Here is an 11,925-nt window from a genome sequence, read left to right on the forward strand (position 1 = left end):
TTGGCGGTACAAAATGAATGATTATTACCGGTCATTATATTTGTGTCAAAAAATAAATCAAGTAATTTAGTGGTCAAATTTCGTTTTAAAAGGCGCTGTATAATGACCATTAAAAGTAATTATTAATGTAATTAACCTTTGGTGTACTGTTAACATTTGATTTAATTTAGCTGGATAGCTTGATTAATTAGCATTCGGGTATACGATCATTAGCTTTCTTTAATTTTGCTTTTTCTTTTTTGTTTTCGATGCATAATTCACGTTAATTATTAGTTGATGATTAAAAATTTTTACTAGCACATGCATGGGATTTTTTTCTGAAATAAAATAAAAATAATTATTATTTTTCAAAATCCAATTTTTAAACTTTAATTTTTTAAATACAATTTTTTTTTTTTTTTTTTGTATTTAGGACAAATTCGCGCATTTATTCTAGGAGTGGCAACATGCACCCTATTTGCAAGTACTCAATTCGACCCAATTCGATCGGGTATGGTTATCAACCCAATTCGCAGCAGATAGGGTAGGATGCGGGTAGGATTTTCATGCGTGTCGGGTAGGGTGCAGGTTGAGTCTCAACCCTACCCGACCAATATATATGTATATGTTATATACTTATATAAAAATATGTTTCAAGTGGATATTGAATCAAAAACTTCTCACTAAATACAAAAGATACTTAGCCACTAAAAGAAAATTATTAATTGATAATTTAATATATTTTTTTTTACATAAAAGTCAATTCTATTTTAAATTATCATTAACTTATATAATAACGTTGTATTTTTTTTTTATAACCCGTGGGTTAAAAGTTGGTAGGGTTAGGGTTGAGATATTCTCAACCCGCGGGTAGGGTAGGGTTGAGTTTATATAAAGATCTTAACCCGTGGATAGAATTAGGGTTGGCTCCAAACCTTACCCTACCCTGCCCATTGCCACCCCTAACTCACCCCGGCAAACTTCTATATTTTTATAGAGTTTGTCTTATCTCCTGGTAAACTTCACTACGTATTTTCATAAATATCGGATTTAGTGAGAAAAAAAAGTTGGAAAGTTAACAATGGCAACCATTATCATCATCTCTAGAGTACATAGGAGTATTTTTTTAATTTATAATAGAAAAAATCCTTGTTAAATATAGCTAACGATGATAATGGTTGCCATTAGCGCCGGCGATATTGAAGATGTAACACCCTCACTATCAGAAGTCACGCTTTCGGCTGCGCTACTCTGATAGCAAGAAGTATCACGACTACTTTACGTACTAAATAATAAAATAGGAGCCTGTGACTCGACACTGTATCGCTGATTTCTTTGAAAACTAGAAATAAATACTTTATCTTAAGAAAAGTACAAGCAGGCATAGATTCATATACAAGACTCCTTATATAATAACTCAATATATTATACATATAAAACATACAATTCATATCCCTCTTACAAACTTGTAATGACAAAGACGAGGGAAGAAAATAATCTAAATAATACAATAGCATATAAACCAAACGCAGTATAACTCTTCTTAATGCTTTTTCATCCGGTTCCTGAAAAGGTAAAGCTGTAGGGGGGTGAGAACCTAACCACACAGTCTCACCATGGAATTTCAAAGTTGTCATAAGAAGATATTTAATAAGAAAATTGTTCTCAAGCTCAGTGATTATCATTGCTTTATGAATCTTTTAAAACCCATAGGAAATCGTTCAAAACTTTTTCAAAGAAACAATGTTTAATCTTTCAGAAATCCAAACATTTCCTTTCTTATAAGAAAATCTCAATCAGAAACCAACCACGCAATCAAACAATACAGTCATTAATTCAGCACCAAAGTTCATTCTCAAATGTAGCACGCCAGGATAAACACAAGCAAGACAGACAAGGAAAGCACAAGTAGGTAGCAGTTACAGCAAATAGTTCAAGTAGCAGTTAAGAATAGTTTAGCAATTAGGCAAACCAAAACAAGTTCAAACCCAAGCAAAACATACAAATGCATATGATGCATGCCTGTCCTATGGCTGATGAGGCTCATTTGTCGGTTATCCAGCCAACCCGACAAGTCTGAATTGTCTTTAGATTGTCTCCCGACGTGCATCTCCAAGAGTCTATGCATAGTTTTTTTCTCAAATAATCAATATTGCTCAATGGGGTAACATTTCCGGGAATTTATATAGTGCCCGGTCACACTTACGTCGTAAGGTCAACAGAGTATCGAGTTTTCAACCTGGTACACGTGGTGACAAGCCATGGTACTTTATCCAGGGAACCTCGTATCTTAGATAATTCAAAGTTCATATCTCAACATTCTTAACATTCTCAATATCATAATCATTCATCAATCCAAACCTCATTTTCAAATTCATTCAAAAACCATATTTCAAAGAAAATCCTCATCATCCTTCTTCCCATTCTGTTCGTTAACAATCCCAATTCAAAATGTAATTCTTTCTTTGATAAATAAATCAATCTTAAAACATATAAGGTTTAAAAATAAATCTCTTTTAATTAATTACTTCAAATAATTAAAACTTCCAATTTTATAAAATTTTGGCAACATCTCCTCTAAAACTCGGACTTTGCCACCCTGTTCAGGTCCCATCCAAACATTTCTCAAACCTTTTTCAAATCTCAATCATTTTCCAAAATTCAGCTAGTTCCAATATCAAATTATTTTCAAAGCGAATCAATGCCCACAATAAATCTCTTTTTAAAATCAAACCAGCTCAAATACTAAATCATTTATAAAGTCATTTATAAAGTCACTAACTCAAAATTAAACCATTTCCAAAGCTAATCCAGTTTCATATTCCAAATCATTTCCAAAGCCAATTCCCTTACATTATCAAAAATAGCTTCAAAACCAAGAAAAGCCATTTTTCATAATAATCAACTAAATAACCTTTCAAATTAATTTCTTTTCAACAATCACAAGCTACTCAAGCAATCAGTCATTCAGTCCAGCAAACAACCACATTTAGAAGGCAATCATAATCACATGCATATGTTCTCTCACATTAATATCTATATATCACAACTCTGTAATATAAATTAGATTTTAAGAAAAACTCCTACCTTGAAAGTTGAACTCATAAGCTATAAAATGCGCAAAACATCTTTTTCTCTCAGCCTGCAGCAAAAGCAGCTCCATTTCATCTTTTCCGCGACATCGACAACACTAAACACGACATACAATCGCTGTAATTTGACCCTATAGCAAAAACGCCGCAGAAACCTCAGTAATGTATAACGAAAAAGCGATAAAAGAGGTTTTCAAAGTAAGATAGCTTACTGTACTTAGAGAAAAACCAAGGATCAGAGTAACCGCAGTTCCAACAGCTTACTCCGGCAGCGTTTCTCGGCGGTCAGAGCAGCGGCAAGGCTTCCTCCTCCTCTGGCAGCGACTACAACCCCCTTCTCTCCCTCAATTGTGTTCTGTCTCATCACTCCTCTTCCTTTCGCGTACAGTGGCAGTAACATGGACCAATGTTCGGTGGTGGAGGCAACCTCAACGGCGGTGAAACGCGGCGGCTGTGGGAGCTCGGCGACGGTGGTAGGGCGCGGCGTAGGCGGCGACGGTGGTAGCTTCCTCTTCTTCCCGTCGCGGTTCCCTTCACAAATCTCAGCGACAGCGACAGCGACGGCCTCCACAACGACTGGCTGAAGGCAATGGTGACGTGGACAGTCTCAAACAACGATGATGGCCAGCACAACGACGGCGACCTCCCGCGGCGGTGGCGGCACAGCTGGCGGCGTGAATCTCTTCTTCCTCCTCGCGTCTCTCTCTCTGCCCGATCTCTCTCTTCTGCTCATGCATGACCGCGGCTCGTGAACGAACCAGGGCTCCTCGCGTAGCAGCTCCTCGAAACCGTGGCGGCGGCGTGATAACGGCGCGATGGCGGCGCGGTTCCTCCCTTCAGCTTAACGACAGCGTGACGGTGACCCACACCCTACCGGCGACGCATCTCCCTTCTCGGATCTCTCCTCCATGTATGTGAGTGAGTTTGTTTTGTGTGTGTATGGTTGGGAAGGCAAAAAGAGTGAGGAGAGGAGGGTTGGGGGCTGCGCAGGTGAAGGGGAGAGAGAGGCGGTAAGGATAGAAATAGGGTTCAGGGCAATTTAGTCATTTTACTAAAATTAGGGGTAGTAGAGTAATTGAAAACCAATTTTAATTCAATAAAATTATCTTAAAAAAATATTATTTAATCATAAATTTACAAATTAATTTCAATGAAATATTTTAATTAAAGAATTAGATATAATATAATTAATTTTCTTTGTTTATAAGAATTAAAGTGTTAAATTCCAAAATCTAAATTATTTAAACCAAATCATATGAAATTCTTATTATTTTACATTTGCTAAACTTTATAATTTAGATATAGAAAATAATTCAATAATTATAAAATCAGATAACACCTTAAATTATTTTAAACTCAATTAATCAAAATTCGCTTTAATTATTTTTAATAAAATAATTTCTGAGATTAAAGTACCTAATGAATAAATAAATCAAAATTAGCTCTTAATAAGATTTTTTCTGAAATTTCTGGGTCTTACAGAAGAACCCATACTTATTGTCTGTGTACTTTGTATATATACTGTTGGAGACGATGATAATGACTTAGAAATTTAAATTTTGTTCTCAGCCGGGTTTTTAGAGAGAATTTGGATGAAGCTCATTGGGGTTGGATGAACTCTATAAAATTATAAATAAAAAATTTCGCTAGGGAGACAATGAAGAATCTTGAGTTCTTGACAATGTATATAATAGGCTGGTTATTTAGCATAATATGAATGAGTCCCGCTAGGGAGCCAATAGGGTATCTGTACAATGTATACAATGGGCTGTTTAATAGGCTCAATATATTTACCCACATTCATCCTAATTTCAAAAGTAACAACCACCACATAATCCCTCTCGTTATACACATTGTACACTACATATATTGACTCCCCATACTTTCTTAATATGAATAAATAATGAAAACCACTTAACAAATTACCTAAATTCAAAAACTCTCCTTCAGTTATTTCACATCAAATTTTAAATTTCAAATTTCAAATTCTCCAATTTCAAATTTCAAATTTTCAAAAAATTCAGTTAGTTATTTCAAAAAAATAACTATCCGAAACCCTAATTATCAAAGTATTTCACTTTAATACCCTCTTCTTTCTCAACCGGCTGCCACTCCACCTTCATCAATAATCATTTCACTTCACCCCTAATAAAAATAACCATCCACTTAAGAATAAAATTAATCATCCGCATACGTAATGAATTGAACATCCAACATATTTTAATTATATAACTAAACTTAATCCAATCAAAATAATGATCCACATAAAATTTTAAATTATCATCCGCATACCTACTAAAATGATCATCCTAAACTGGCTATTGAAGTAGAAGAAAAAGGAGATGAATGAACAGAAGAAGCAACCATGATCAAACTGGCTGCGGGGGAGGCTGCACGGTCGGCGGGGGATGGGCAACGCGAAAGAGGCTGTCCGAGAATAGTGCGGTGCGATTAGACGTTTGCGGAGAGGTTGGGGCGGCGGCGGAGATGGTGTAATAGATCCTCCTTCTCCATATGAACATTACATATTGGCTTCTCAACAATTTTCTTGACTCAATCAATTCCCTATTCACTAGCCTTCATCAGCAGCACCCTCCCCGCAACGGATCGTGAAGCAGCAATTCGGGGATCGTGAATAGCAACGGGAGAACGTGGTCGCGAAACAGAAACGGCTGCAGCAGCACTGGACTCTTAAACAGTAGCGCCGGTAATACTGTGGCCGTGGACAGGAACGACAGCGAGAGAATGTGGTCACGATGATGGCGAAGACGTAAATTGGAGGTTACAATAAGATTAGAAATAATAGCGTGAATGCGTTTAAATGTTAATCCTAATTTTTAAAATTTTAAAATTTGAATTAAATAATTAATTAATTATTTGATCTTAATTTTTTTTTTACCTTTATTGTACACAATTAAACATTAAATTTATTGGTTTTTAATACTTTTTCAATTATAAAAGTTTATCGGGTAAAGCGAACTCATTCAAAAAAAAATTTGTATTCTGAAAATTAAATTAGAATAACAGATTTAGAGAAATAATTATTTTTTTTATTTTATTTAAAAAACAAACCACATGCATGCATCCTGAGAAAATAAGACCACGTTAATTAGTTCAAATAATTAACATGTGTCTTGAGTCTTGACAGATGTTAGTTAAATTCTATAAAATTTTGTGTAAATAAATATATAATTATTTTATGTATTATAATACTAGGAGAATTGATTTGGAAGGTCTTCTTAATTATTAGCAAGTATTCTAGATATATTAGTTAAAAATAATATTAAGTTTTAAAACTTTTTTATTGTTGTATTCTTAATTAACAAATATTTTAAAGCTATTCTTATTTAATATTTCATCTATTTCAATTTTCAAAATATCTATAGTTTTTAATTTTTCAGTATACTAAAAAATTAACCTGTCTAAATCTATTTCACATCAAAATACATTCATATTTAAATGTGTTAAAAAACAAAACAATAAATATTTTAAAATTAAATTATTTTATTAATCTGTGTATTTTTTAAATTTATAAATAATTCTCTATGTTTTAAATTTTTTATTTTATTCCTACATTAGTTTTAAACTTGTAATTAGATATTTTTAATAATAAATATTATAAAATATTTTTATCAGTTTCACGTCACTAACAAATATATCTCAACATATTCTATTAAGTTAAATTATTAAATTTTTATTTTATTTTTATTTATTATCTTATTTTTTTTTAAAAAAAATTATTATATTTATTTTTTTAAATTAATTATACTTATTTTTTTCTAACCGAATTATTAAAATTCTAATTTAAAATTTAAAATTAATTTAATAATTAATATAAATAAATAGCATTGTTCTTCCATTATTAAACAACAACTTACACTGAAATTCACAGATTAGTTACTCCTGTTGCTGGCAAGGTTGTTTGTTGCCGTGGCTGTTTGTGATCTTTTTTCGCCGCTCTTTTCAACAAAATTGCAGTCAAATTTTGGAGCTCTCTGCATTCCATGTCTCAGTATAATTCAAAATGTTACTCTCTCCTCGAGGAAATAATCTCAGACATCCTCGACAATGGAAAAATGAGTTGAGAATTTACAGCAGACCGGGTGACACATGCTGGAGAACCGTTTCAATTTTCCTGGATCTTCTCATTTCTTGGGAAGAAGGACAATTTAATTCTGAGCAACACTTTTAATTGGTTAGCGGTTCATCCACGTGGACCAATTGATCGTCAGAAAATCGAGCTGCTGGAATACACTTATGATGACTACGTGATCTTTTCACATTATGTGGGGCAAGAAACGGATAAGCTTTTGCGAATGCCTGTTGATCTTGGCAGCTACAAGCGTGAAGAACCAAAGCTCGTAGTATTAAAGGATCACCTCTGTGTTTTTCATGATTTCCAAGGGACTCATGTTGTTATGTGGCAGCTTGAGGAATTTGGAGTTGAAGATTCTTGAACTATATTAATGAAATTCAGTTATGTTTCTCTTCAAATCGACGCATATGTAGCTCTTCATTCGGGGATTATTCACAGTTTAATATGTCCGACGAGGCCACAGATTTTTTACTCCTAATTTTATATAGGAGTATGATTCATCACCACTAAAATATTTACAAAATAAACTCTATTTTTTTTATTTTTAAAAGAATTAATAATTAAATATTTATTCTTTTTTTTTGTTTTATACATTCTTCCTGTTTCTTTTAATCTGAGTTTCAAAGAGGAGTCCAGAGCACTGCTAGGGTTTTGCCCCTCACTCTGCTTTCCATCAACGTCGCTCGTTCCTTATTCCTCCACTTCCGCAGTAGCTCGCTCTCTGATCATCTCCCTGCGCCGTGGTCGTTCTCTGATCCTCTCCATCCGTGGGATTGCTCGTTCTCCCCTGTATGGTGCGTGTTTTCTGATCGTCCGATACCGCAACACGCTGTCGCCGCCGCTGCTACACTTGGGTCCACCACTTCACTGTTTTCTGTCGCCTCTTTGTTCCTCTTCTTCACCAGCGACTCTGATTTCTGTCCTTCTCCCTCCACTTTTGCCTCTGCGACCTAGCCTTTTAAGGTTCCATTTTGTTTTTATTTTTATTGTACTTTATTTTTTTCTATGAAAATTTTATGTGAATTTGAATGTTCTTCGTTTGCTAGAGTATTGAATATTGTTTTGATTTCAAAAGAATTTGATAATAAACGAGTGAAAAGTTTCAAAATGGATTAGGAGTCCTTGATTATGCTTGAATGATTGAATTTGATTGTTGTGATTTGGTTAGTAGTAACTCTTTTGATTTCTAATTGAATAATGTTCCTACTTTTTTTTTGTTTGAAGTTTAACCTCTATTGTGGAAGTACGGCAATGATTGTGAAAAACTAAAATACAATACATAGTGTCTTGCATGAGGGAGCTCATTGGATTAGGAGTAAATTTCAGAGATTGTATCATTAAGAAGTCAATAATGTTTCCAATTATGCTTATTCACTGGGTAAAATAAAATAAAATAAGGATGACTAAAGAAAGAGATTTGATTGATTTTACCTCATGATGTATTTCGTAAAACTTATTAGTTTAAACTTTAGAAATATTTTGATTTAATTGCTAGGTTATTGTTAATTGGAATCAATTTGTTGAAAAACAAATCAATCAAAGAGGATAGATAAAAAACCTTTCATACTAAATTGATGGAGCCCTCTGCCACTTTTATCAGGTCTAACTGTCCGTTGACTTCTCTTTTCCTTATTGCTACTGTGTGATATAATCAATTAAGGGAACAAAGAATTTCGATTAGTAGCAAAATCAAAGGCAGATAATTGCCACTTACATGTAATAGTACACTGCCAAATTCATACTTATTCCAATTTTTTTTTTTTGATATACTCAGTAAGAGGAAGTCTTTAGTATAAAATATATGCAGATCAATTAAACAAAAAATGACCAACAATTCTTTCATAAAAACAAAAATACAATAAACATAAAATCAATAGGTCAAAGTTGAATTGCACTCTCAATGTTATGAACAATAGATTTTTTTTGCTAATTTGTCGTTGTAACACATTTTTGTCTTGTCCCACACTTTTATATGAGAGCATGTAAATATAAAAAGTACTGAGTAATGATACATCTTCCTAACATGTACTCCTAATAGTCCTTCTAATATTAAATTAAAAAAAAGTATTAAGTAAAAAAGTAAAGATATTCGATGGCTTGTAAATATATATATAAAAAAAAGTATTCAAGATTTTCTAAATCTATTAGTTAGGAAGAATTATTAGTAAGAGTATTAGGGAGATTAATCATTTTTCTATAGAATTTTCTATGGCTAATTGCTACTACTGTTGAGGACTTAAAATTGCATAATTATATATCTCATTCAGGAGATCTTTTTATCAACATTATTAAATAATATGATATCATATTTAGTGGCTTATAAAACTTGCTATTTTGCATTCATGTTTTAAAATGATTTTGTTGTAATTTATCTTTGCTGTAGTTAGATTGGCTAAGCTAGCTGTTGATAAGGTCATGACTGCACCATGCGAGACATCAATTTTATATCCAAAGCATGGTGGAAATGTGCACCTTGTGCTGCGCTAGACATTCTTTCACCCCTTACAGAGAAGATGAAGGAAGGAAGTGTACTTACTATCATGATTATCCATATTCAACATTCTATAAGTAACTCTTCGAACTATCACTTATATAGTTATATTCCATGCACCATAGGATATAGCATTGGTACTCAGTAGTAGGAATAATCTTAGAAGTTCTATAAACTTAATTTGCTCCCTTTCTTGAGTTTTGAAGCCTCTGATTGAGGATGTATATACGTTTAGTTACATTTTTAGTTTTTCCCCCTTAGAAAGTTATTATCCTTTTCAAAACTTGTAAATCACTTATAAAGTTTTGAAAATCACTTATAAATAGATTTTTAGTTTTTTCCCCTTTGAAGCTGCTCTATCTCATATCATTTCATATGAATACCAACTCAAATAGATTTTTCAGGGGCGTCAAGAAATAGATAATTGCTATAGTTGAGGATCTACTTTCTTTCTGGATTCAACCATTAAAATGTGCATTAGGCAGCTTCTGTAGCAGTTGCAACTTGGTGAGCATGTAAGTACTTTTATAAATTTTACATTGTGGTATTATTATTTTGTGTCAATCTTTTCTCAAACTAAATTTGTCCCTTTCGGTTCTGCTTTTGAAGCTAAAAAGGAATAATACATCATTGTGTATTTATCAAGCAGGTTATGATCATTTTTCTTTGTATGAGGCCCAAGCAAACACTTTTTGCAGAATCCCTCTATATCACAATTAGTGTATTAACCTGAACGAATGAATGATCGGATGGTTAAATTCTTTTCTGGTTTACCTGGAGTTCTTCACTCATAGTCCTTCAACTTTGAGGTGTGATTGCAATCCGAGCTCTCTAGCCAAAAAGTTCGTAAGCAACGGCCGTCTATTGTATCATTGATTTCACTATTTCGTTTATGTTCTTGTACAAGAATTCTGCATGTATGCTTAGTAGTGCTTGTAAGTTTTGAATTTTGAGACTTGTTTGTAGCTTTGATTTGGAAAATAGTGAAAATTTTTACCTTGCTGTGGGTTTTTTTATCTCTCACGTTGGGAGGTTTAGTGCTCATAACAACTACACTCACAAAATGACAAGCACTTAATTTATGATGGGGCCATAAGTTATGATGGGACCAGAATGAGACAACCGTAGTTTGATACTACAGTTTGAGCAACTTGAAAATATTATTACTTTTTATAAAACACTTGAGCTACTTTTGTCTTTATAAATCAGAAGGACGACATCAAAATTTTGATTTTTAGTAAATAATGAACAAGTATACAATGAATCCCAAATTGTGGTGGGAGGAAAAATTATGTAGCAAAAATACACTCATTGCATGTTGTCCAGATTGAGGTAGAAATTAATATAGGCAAACTACTAAAACCAAAAATAATAAATACATAGCTACATTTACCATTTAACAACTATCATCTCAACCTAGTGGGATGGACAAGATTTTTACTGCTATTATCATTTTCACTTCGATCAGTGATCTTTTCACCTATTCGCTTTTTATCTCTGCTAGAGTCCTTTTGCTCATGATGATAATTGCCATGGGATCGCAATGATTCCCCTCCAGTCCTCCGTTCCTCCAAGAAAGAATAATAAAATAGTGATAAATGAGAATCAAATTATAGCAATGCTGAATCATTTTACTTTTGCTCTCCAGTTATGTATAATACAGAGTTCAAGAAAGGGAAAGAACATACATCACCGAATAGGATCTCGTCGGCCTCAAGCATGTGGATTATGTGTCCGATTTTAGGTCTCTTTGTGGCATCTGGATCAACACATTTAAGAGCAACCAACAGAGCAAAGCTTAAGAGCCTTTGAAGACGACTTTTCAGGAAGGTTCGGATCAACGAGTTCCTCTGATTTTCTATTGCCAACCATAGCTTTCAACCACTCAATTAAATTAACCTGCAAATATGCCAAATTCTAGTTAGGAAAACAGAAAAAGAGAGAAAATAATCAGCGTAGAACAGTGTAAGAAGATTAAAACCAAAACTGTATACTATTATTGGTTATAGCCTTTAACCTCTCCTTGGGGTTTACTATAATCAACGGGACTTCTTACGGTAATTATTTCCATAATAAGTATCCCAAAGCTATAAACATCACTCTTCTCAGTCAACATTCCAATGCATGCATACTCCGGTGCAACATAACTACAGAACAAGAAAATAGAGAACATGAACTTTGAAGCCTGAAATATTTGAGTATAGAAAGTGAAACTAACTGATAAGGGAAAATGTTTGGTTAACTCTTACTAACCCAAATGTCCCCAT

The 11,925-nt window shown here is 33.4% G+C and overlaps 1 pseudogene; it reads right to left on the reverse strand.

Annotated features, from left to right (window-relative positions):
- Positions 1-11,064: 11,064 nt before the first annotated feature.
- On the reverse strand, positions 11,065-11,925 carry LOC112779092 (probable serine/threonine-protein kinase At1g01540; annotated as a pseudogene).

The sequence above is a fragment of the Arachis hypogaea genome, chromosome 19 (assembly GCF_003086295.3).
Source record: "Arachis hypogaea cultivar Tifrunner chromosome 19, arahy.Tifrunner.gnm2.J5K5, whole genome shotgun sequence".
In the NCBI taxonomy this organism is placed as follows: Eukaryota; Viridiplantae; Streptophyta; class Magnoliopsida; order Fabales; family Fabaceae; genus Arachis; species Arachis hypogaea.